Source organism: Bos indicus, chromosome 6 (assembly GCF_029378745.1).
Source record: "Bos indicus isolate NIAB-ARS_2022 breed Sahiwal x Tharparkar chromosome 6, NIAB-ARS_B.indTharparkar_mat_pri_1.0, whole genome shotgun sequence".
In the NCBI taxonomy this organism is placed as follows: Eukaryota; Metazoa; Chordata; class Mammalia; order Artiodactyla; family Bovidae; genus Bos; species Bos indicus.
Window position 1 is genome coordinate 27,975,485 of NC_091765.1, and position 10,295 is coordinate 27,985,779.

A 10,295-nucleotide genomic window follows, 5' to 3' on the forward strand; every position below is an offset into this window, starting at 1 on the left:
TATTGTGATAACCCTATGAACAATATGAAAACACAAAAGATATGACACCAAAAGATGAGCCCTCAGGGTCAGAAGGTATCCAATATGCTGCTGGGGAAGAACAGAGGGCAATTACTAATAGCCCCAGAAAGAATGAAGCGGATGAACTGAAGTGGAAAAGACGCTCAATTGTAGATGTGTCTGGGGGTGAAAGGAAATTCCCATGCTGTAAGAACAACAGTGTCAAGATAATATGCTGGCCATAGCAAACACATTTTTCTAACAGCCCAAGAGATGACTCTACTCATGGACATCAACAAATGATCAATAGCCAAATCAGATTGATTATGTTCTTTGCAGCCGAAGATGGAGAAGCTCTACATAGTCAGCAAAAACAAGACCCAGAGCTGACTGTGGCTCCAATCATGAGCTCTTTATTCCAAAATTCAGGCTTAAATTGAAGAACATAGGGAAAACCACTAGGCATTCAACTATGACCTAAATCAAATCCTTTATTATTTTACGGTGGAGGTGATGAGTAGATTCAAGGAGTTAGATCTGAAAGACAGAGTGCCTGAGAACTATGGACAGAGGTTCATAACACTGTACAGGAGGCAGTGATCAAAATCATCCCAAAGAATAAGAAATGCAAGAAAGCAAAGTGGATGTCTGAGGAGGCTTTATGAATAGCTGAGGTAAAAAGAGAAAATAAAGGCAAAGGAAAAATATACCCAATTGAGTTCAGAGTTCCAGAGAATAGCAAGAAGGGATAAGAAAGCCTTCTTAAATGAATAATGCAAAGTAACAGAGGAAAACAATAGAATGGGAAAGACTAGAGATACCTTCAAGAAAACTGGAGATAGTAAGGGAACATTTCATGCAAAATAAACAACAGAGATGGTAAGGACCTAAAAGAAGCAGAAGAGATTAAGGAGAGGTAGCAAGAATATACAGAACTATACAAGAAAGGTCTTAATGCCTGGATAGCCATGATGGTGTGGTCTCTTACCTAGAGCCAGATATCCTGAACTGTGAAGTCAAATGGGCCTTAGGAAGCATTACTACAAACAAGGCTAGTGTTAAGTGATGGAATTCCAGCTGAACTATTTACAATCCTAAGAGATGATTCTGTTAAAGTGCTGCACTCAATATGTCAGCAAATTTGGAAAACTCAGTAGTGGCCACAAGACTAGAAAAGGTCAATTTTCATTCCAATCCCAGAAAAGGGCAATACCAGAGAATGTTCAAACTGCTGTACAGTTGCACTCATTTCACATACTAGTAAGATTATGCTCAAAATCCTTCAAGCTAGACTTTAGCAGTATGTGAACTAAGAACTTCCTGATGTATAAGGTGTGTTTAGAAAAGGAGAGGAACCAGAGATAAAGTTGCCAACATCCTTTGGATAGTAGAGAAAGCAAGGGAATTCCAGAAAATCATCTACTTCTGCCCCACTGGCTACACTAAATCCTTTGATTGTGTGTATCATAATGAATTGTGGAAAATTCTAAAGGAGATGGGAGTATCAGACCACTTTGCTTGTTTCCTGAGAAACCTATATGCAGGTCAACAAGCAGTTAGAACTGGATATGAACAATGGGCTGAATCAAATTTGGGATAGGAGTATGACAAGGCTGCATATTGTCACCCTGTTTATTTAACTTCTAAGCAAAGTACATCATGAAAAATACTGGGCTGGATAAATCACAAGATTTCTGAGAGAAATATCAACAATCTTAGATATGCAGATGATACTGCTCTAATCACAGAAAGTGAAGAGGAACTAAAGACCCTTTTGATGAGGGTGAAAGAGGAGAATGAAAAAGCTGACTTAAAACTCCACATACAAACCATGGTTTCTGGTCTCATTACTTAATGGCAAATAGAAGGGGGAAAAGTGGGAGCAATGACAGATTTTGTTTTCTTGGGTTCCAAAATCACTGCAGATGGTGACTGCAATCATAAAATTAAAACACACTTGCTCCTTGGAAGGAAAGCTATGACAAACCTTGACAGTTTATTAAAAATCAGAGATATTACTTTGCTGTCAATGGTCTGTATAGTCAAAGCTATGGTTTTTCTAGTAGTCATTTATGGATGTGAGAGTTGGACCATAAAGAAGGCTGAGTGCCGAAGAATTGATGCTTTTGAATTGTGGTGCTGCAGAAGACTCGTGAAGAGTCCCTTGGGCTGCAAGGAGATCCTAAATCCTGAATCCTAAAGAAATCAGCCCTGAATATTCATTCAAAAGACTGATCCTGAAGTTGAAGCTCTAATACTTTGGCCACCTGATGCAAAGAGCCAACTTATTGGAAAAGACCCTAATGCTGGAAAGGATTGAAGGTAAAAGGAGAAGGGGATGGCAGAGGATGAGATGCTTATCAAAATAGCATCACAAACTCAAATTGACATGAATTTAAGAAAATTCCTGGAGATGGTGGAGGATGGAGGACCCTGATGTGCTGCAGTCCACGGGGTCACAATGAGTCGGAAACAACTTAGCTTCTGAACGACAACAAATCTTTTGCATTCCATTAATTTTCTCTTGGATAACAGACTATATGACGTCTCACTGCTTTGTTGGTCTTAGCTACCGTTTTAGTGGGTCCCCCTAAATAAAATGATGACGACTGACTTGGGCTAAGATACTTATCCCTCTGGTTTGCTATCAAGGCCGCACTAACTGGCTGTTACTCAACTCTAATTTATCTTTGATAGATATCACACTTCTCTCCATGTAAGACATTTATCCTCGGACCCCAAGTCTACATTTTATCATTAAAGTTAAGGAAGGTCTCTTCCTCATTAGAAAAATCATCACTTAAGCTCCTAAGTGATAAGGATGTGTTCTTTCTGTCAGGACATTTTCTACTTTTTTCTGAGTTGGAGGAAAATACATGAGTTGCAATACTTAATGTGGACATAAGACTGAAAAGCCCAATTGACAATTCAGCAGTATGTAATAACTGGTTTCAAACAAAATTTACTTTGAATGAGTTCCTGCCTCCCAAGGCACCCACCTCTTCTCATGTTTGCTATATTTTTGGTTGTCTCCATTGTTAAGAAGTATCTCAAGTTATGGATCCTAAGGCTGTCAGTTACAAAATCATCTTACCATTTTCCAGTTACAAATTAGCTCATCTTGTAAATATAGCACCTAATTACCAGTTTTTAGTTGTACTTTTGCATAGTCTTATCATTCCCATTTTATTCAGATAGGTGGATGTTGGGGATTTTCTCCCTGGGACTTGGAAGCAACGAACCTGAAAGAATGATACTCGGACAGTCTCTTGCAAGGACTGACAAGTTTATTTCTGCAGTCAAGCCTTTTTATAGAAGCAGGAGCAAAGAGCTTAAAGTATACGGCCAGCAGAGCGCATAGGGGGTTAACACATAATCAGTAAAAACATTTCAAGGACAGCGCGCTCTAAGTGACTCATGTGCTTATCCCACAACCCGTTTTCTCAAGTAACATCCCTATTTATTATTAAATCTTGGTGCCGAGCATAACCAAAGGCAGGAGATGTTTTTCTGTCCTCAGTACAAAGCTGGGTACTTCTGGCCCTTCGCCATTTTCCCAACGACTTTCTCCTTTTACTGCTATTTTGTACTACGCTTCCCAACATATCCTCCTTTTGTTTTTAAATTAAGCGCAGCTGCTGCTAGTTGGACTCTACTGTGGGAGGCATGGAGTCTTGAGTAGAGACTTCTGTATCCTATAAGCAATGACAAAAAGAGCAGGGTGATTAATACATACATAAAAATATTGCTTCCTGAAAGCCAAGCTCTAGGGTCTAGAGACGATAGGGTTTTGGTTAAAGTATCATAGAATTGAGTGCTATACAATTCCTTAGGTACCCTAACTTGAAAATTAGCAGCTTGTTGTTTCAACAAATTGATGTCTGAACTTGAGTTATCTGTGAGATCCTGCAAATGCGCCTTAACTTTATCCCAAGGATATTCAGTGCTATTATAGGGCATGTTAGTCAGACAAAAAGAAGTAAAATTCCAGTGACAGAGTGTTCATGTTCGGAAAGTCAGTTGCTGCATTTGATCTGGAATTTTCTAAATGTGCCATTGCTCTGGCCCCACAATGGGGACGACAATCCTGGGTTGTGGGGGTGATAAGCCCCTGTTATACCAATTCAGCAATATGTCCTTATCAGTCTAGAAACTTGTCTTAGATTTATGAAAGCCTCCAATGTTTGATCTATTAAACCAGGAGCAATTATGATGTTCCTCCTGCTCTTCAGAACAGTTTGCATTGCCAGAAACAGCTTATCTGGAGTCATAGGAGTTTCAGTACTCTTCAGTGTCTGCTCAGCCTGATGAGTCATGTTTTCACTTGAGCCCATGTCGGGTAAGGATTCAGACGATGGCATTTCCTCATTGGCTCCTCCAGGGTCATTGACAAGACCTTTCACATCAACTTCATCACTTCCCAAGGGAGTCCAGTCTTGGGGTCCCTCTCGATAATGGACATGGAGAAGGGGAACCCAGATTTCCTCTCCATCTGCAATGACAAGACCATAACCCTTGCCTAGGAGTTGTAAGATTCCTGGCAGCCATTGATTAAATTGCTTATACCATATTGGTGTATTGATTTCTAATTTTCTGTTTTTGTCTTCTGCAAAATGTCTATCTGCATGAGTGTCAGAATTATTTTTTGTTAAATTTAAAAAATTTAGGGAATAAAGAGTTAAAGATAATAATAATTGAAGGTTCATAGGATAAGAAGTGTATCTCCTCTTCCATATTCTCCCCTTTCTGTTTTAGTAAATGAGTTTTTAGGGTGCGGTGGGCTCTTTCAATAATGTCTTGACCCTGAGGATTATAGGGTATTCTTGTAATGTGTGTGATGTTTCATTCTGACAAAAATGAATGAAACAAATGCGAGGTGAATGTAGGTCCATTGTCTGTTATCAAGACAGAAGGAATCCCCATAATGGGGAAGGTGAGTAAGAGTGTGGAAATGGCATGTTTATTGGATTCTGAAGAGACAGGTACTGTCCAGATAAAGTTGGAAAATGTATCTATTGAGACAAAAAGTAAAGAAAATTTTCTTTAAGGAGAGTGAGTGAAGTCAGATTGCTAAAGGGAATTAGGTTGTTGCCCCCGGGGATTAACTCCTGAAATCATAGTTCATAAGTGCAGAGGGGTGCAGACGTCACAGGTTTTAATAATATGCCATGTTTCAGTGAGAGGAATATGGTATTTAGAGTGCAATCTGTTAACATTGGTATGAAGATTAGCATGTTCGTCATTGGCAAATGTAAAAATGGGAGCTATGAGCCTGTCAACACATCATTTCCTGCAACCAGAGGGCCAGGTAAACTTGAATGAGCAAGTATATGTGCAATAAAGAAGGGTTCTGTACGTGAGCGAATTAAAGCTTGAGTCTGTGAAAAGAGAGTATATAATTCTTCATCTAGATTGTATAAAAAGGCTGTAACAAAATCAGGAAAAAGGGAAGCAAGGTATTTGGAATCAGTATATACATTGAAGGATAGTGGTTGAAGCGACAAAAGAGCATATAAAGCATACAATTCAACTCTTTGTACTGAAGAATAGGTAGTGGGTAATTTCTCTTTGATATCAGGGCCGACAATCCCTGTTATGCCTTTCTTGTTGCCATCAATGAAATGGGTGGGTGCATTGGAAATAGGCTGGGGTGCAATAATATTAGTTATAATGAATTTAGTACATTGTAGAAAGTCCTATAATTTTCCTTTTGGTAAATGAAATGAGATAACATTTTGAAAATCATTTAATGCCATTTGCACGGTCAAGTTATACTGTAAGGCAATTTGCAATTCCTTTTTTGTCAAGGGAATGTGTATTGCATATGGATCAAATCCAGTCAAAGTTTGTATATGGCTTCTTCCTGACACAATTAAGTGCCCTATTTTCTCAATATATGATACAATTTTTTTAGACTGTTTAGTGTGTAAATATACCCATTCTATTGGGCTATGTTGAGCTATAATTGCAGTGGGCGAATGTTCAGTGGGGAATATATCTAAAGAAACTGGTTGATCATAATCTAGTTGAGTTGAAAAAGATTGTTGAATGTGTTTCTCCATTAAGGCCAGTTCTTCTTTGCCCTTTTTTGTTAGTTGTCTAGGGCTATTAGGGTCAGGGGATCCCTTTGAAATTTTAAATAGATTTTGTAAGGCATAGGTGGGGATGCCAACAGATGGCTGCAGCCAATTAATATCTCCTAGCAATTTTTGAAAATCATTCAGTGTGCGTAGAGATTGCATAGAAATTTGATTTTTTTGAGGTTTGATTTTAGATTATTCCATAACATGTCCTAAATAATTAAAGGGTGCTTTCCATTGAATTTTGTCTGGTGCTACAAGCAGGCCATGATTTTGAAGAGTAGTAATAACTTCATTATATAACTGTTGTAAATAGAGTTCAGATTCCATAGAGAGAAGTATATCATCCATATAATGAATTATAAATGCAGTAGGATATTTATCTCTAATGGGTTGTAATAAAACAGATATGAGATATTGGCAAATGGTAGGGGAGTTCATCATTCCCTGAGGTAGTACATTCCATTGAAATCTTTTAAGAGGAGCCATGTGATTTATAGAAGGAATTGAAAAAGCAAAACGTTTTCTATCTTTAGGGTGCAAAGGTATAGTAAAAAAGCAGTCTTGTAAGTCAATAATAACTATAGACCATCCTTTTGGTATCAAAGAAGGGGAGGGCAATCCCAGTTGTAAGGGCCCCATAGGTAACATGGTATTATTAACATTTCTTAAATCTATCAACATTCGCCATTTTCCTGACTTCTTTTTTATTACAAAAATAGAGGAATTCCACGGGGAAAATGAAGGTTCTATATGAGCTTTTTGTAATTGTTCATTAACTAATTGCATAAGAGTTGCCAATTTTTCTTTAGTTAGGGGCCATTGAGGTGTCCATACTGGGGTATCAGATTCCCAATCGAGGGGCAGCGGTGTTAACTCAATGGCCCCCATTAAAAGGTTCATTTAAAGAAATTGTGGCTTTCATTTGTTCAAGAAAATCCCGTCCCCATAAATTGATTGGGATATTAGTAATATATGGTTTAAGATAAGCTACAATTTGATTAGGGCCATACATTTGAAAATAGGATGCATTGACAAAAGTTTGTGTGGCATTAGCTTCATTTACTTCTAATAGTCTAGAAGGAGTTATAACCTTATCCCAATCAAGGGGCCATTTTGCAGCTCTAATGATTGAAATGTTAGCTCCGGTATCTAACATGCCTGTGAAATTCTTTCCCTGTATGCGTAAAGTAAGCATGGGTTTCCGATGTTCCTTTAATAAGGTGAATAGTGCAGCAGTAAGGTTGGTACTGCCAAAGCCTCCCTGTCGAACTTTATCAGATGCCTTCATTGGTTTGACATATGGTAAAAGTAATAATTGTGCAAAATATTCCCTTTTTTGTAAGTATACATTTCCCATTTTCATAACATTTACCATAATATGTATTTCCCCTTCATAATCTTTGTCCATAACACCAGTCAATACCATTAAACCTCTCATTGTGCAGCTACTATGTCCCAAAATCAGTCCCATTGTCCCAGGTGGAATCGGGCCATAATATCCAGTAGGAATTTTGTGGGGGTTGTATAATTCTATTAGTTCCATATCATAAGGACTAGGTATATCAATGCAAGCACTCTTAGATGTAGCTGCTTGTAGCGTCATAACTTTAGGTCTTCCTTTTGTAGTTGGGCTAGAGGACGGCCCTTTTATCAGTTTCCCTGTTGTTTTTGTTGTGCATCGGGGTTCAAGGTGTTTCCATCCTTATCAAATTTAGAATGACATTCATTCAGCCAATGGAACCCCTTTTTACATCTTGGACATATTCCTGAGGGTCTCTTCTTATTAGAAGTAGTAGTATTTTTTTTGGCCTGTGTTGACATGAGACATTGTTTTTTCATATGGCTGGGCTTCCCACAGTTAAAACATTTGGCATTAGCAGCTTTTTGTACATTAAAGGTTTCCAATGTTGCCAATTTTGCTCTGTGGGAACTAGATCTGATATCCCTATATGCTTTCAAATATTCCATAAGAGAGCCAGTCTCTCGAATTGGTCTAAGCATGGATTGACATTCCTCATTAGCATTTTCAAAAGCAAGTTGTTTTAAAATAATATTTTGTAAAGCCACATCCTTAATAGATTTCTCAATTGCATCCTTTAATTTTCCTATAAATTGAGAATATTCCTCCTCATGTCCTTGAATAATCTTAACAAGTGAACCATCAGAGTTAGTGCTATCAACCTTTGCTTATGCCCTGCAGGCAGTTTCTTTAATGAAATGTAGCATCTGAGGGGTAATATTAGCTAGTTGCGCAATCATATTGGCCATGGCTCTTGTTCCAGTGAGTATATCATAGGTTAAATTGGCAGGGTTACCATGAGATTGCTGGTCAATCATCAGCTGTCGGGCCTCATCATTAACCCACATTTGCCATTGCAGTAATTGTTGAGGATTTAAAACCATCTTTGCTACTTGAAAAAAAATCATATGGCATCCAATGGTCAGCCCATCTTCGGAGAAATTCTATACAGTAAGGAGAAATAGGTCCATACAGAGTACATGCTTTCTTAAAATTAGACAACATGCTAAAATCTAAATTAGTTCAAGTATTTTGGTCTTGGGCAGGTTGATTAAATTGCATTGGGAAAGCGAAAGTGCAAGCAGGCATCTCCCGAGGAGGAGTGAAATGATTAGTACGAGCAAAGTTAGCAATTGTTGTTACAGGCGGAGCAGAAGGAAAAACCTTAGATTTGGACTGTCCATTGAATGAAATGACCTCCGTTCTAAGTGGCTTCAGTTTTGACATATCCTGTATGTATATGTCTCTAAGTTGTTTTTCTAAGATTGTGTCTGATTGAGCATAACATTCTTATATTTCAAAGCACCTTGTATATCTTGTTCTTTAAGCTCGTATTCATGTAAAGATTGAATAGTTTTTACTTCCAAATCAATGTTATGTCCTTCAATTTGTTCTATGACAGCCTGTATGAATGACCAGAAAATCCTTGCCGATATGCTCGCAAAACATTATTTTTAACCCTTTTCTATATGTCTAGATTGAGTGTCTTCTCTTCTGGGAACCATGAATTGTTCCAGTAAAATATGATAGCAGTCGTTCAACTGATCTCTTGAAACATTAACACCGTTTTGTCTCAAAAAATGATGCATTATAGAAATGAAAGGAATTTTACTGCTATGTTGTCCCATCCTGCTTACCTCTTTCTTCAGGGGCTCATCACTTTGTTCAGCCTTCTTTTCAAGTTCCTGTTCGTGGCGCCACTTGTTGGGGATTTTCTCCCCAGGACTTGGAAGCATTGAACCTGAAAGAATGACACTCGGACAGGCTCTTGCAAGGACTGACAAGTTTATTTCTGCAGTCAAGCCTTTTTATAGAAGCAGGAGCAAAGAGCTTAAAGTATACGGCCAGCAGAGTGCATATGGGGTTAACACATAATCAGTAAAAACATTTCAAGGACAGCGCGCTCTAAGTGACTCATGTGCTTATCCCACAACCCGTTTTCTCAAGTAACATCCTTATTTATTATTAAATCTTGGTGCCGAGCATAACCAAAGGCAGGAGATGTTTTTCTGTCCACAGTACAAAGCCGGGTACTTCTGGCCCTTTGCCATTTTCCCAAGGACTTTCTCCTTTTACCGCTATTTTGTACTACACTTCCCAACAGGTAGAAGTATTGAATTTAAAAGATCTGATTACGATTACAAAGATAAAGACACACAAAATATTTGCTTTTGCATATGATCCTCGTAAATAACTTGCAGCCAGGATATAATTAAATAGCATACGTCTAGGCCATGTCAGGGAGAAAATGGGGTCAAAAATGTGTGCTTTTTAAAAGTGGCCCCAATTCATAAATGTGATTCTACCCTTGTTGAATAAATAAATAAAGGTTTATTTAGTCAGAGCTAAAATTAAACAGTTTCAAAACCTAAACAGTTACTGAACAGTATTTTCATCTATTGTAGCCTGACAATACATAGGAAGCTAACAACTTAAGGGAAAAACTAGAGGAGGTCCTTTCCTTAGGAATCAGAAGTATAAAGAAGGTATACAACTTGCCCAGGGCACACCCTGAGTAGCAGAAAGGAGATCCATATATGCAAGTCTAAGTCTAAAATCCATGCTTTTCCTTCCTTACAAATCAACTTTTACAGTGAATATAAAATGATCTTACTAAATCATATAATGCTTCAATTCAAAATTGTAAATGTGTTGATGGCTTCAGTTTGTTAGGTAGGTAGAATACGAAAAAG

The 10,295-nt window shown here is 38.0% G+C and overlaps 1 long non-coding RNA gene across 1 annotated transcript; it reads right to left on the minus strand.

The window, feature by feature from the left end:
• Window positions 1–3,269: 3,269 nt before the first annotated feature.
• LOC139183603 (uncharacterized) lies at window positions 3,270–9,771 on the minus strand. Its single transcript, XR_011567108.1, has 2 exons — window positions 9,240–9,771; window positions 3,270–4,492 (listed from the first exon to the last, which is right to left on the minus strand). It is a non-coding gene; the product is annotated as an uncharacterized lncRNA (long non-coding RNA).
• Between the last annotated feature and the right edge of the window lie 524 nt (window positions 9,772–10,295).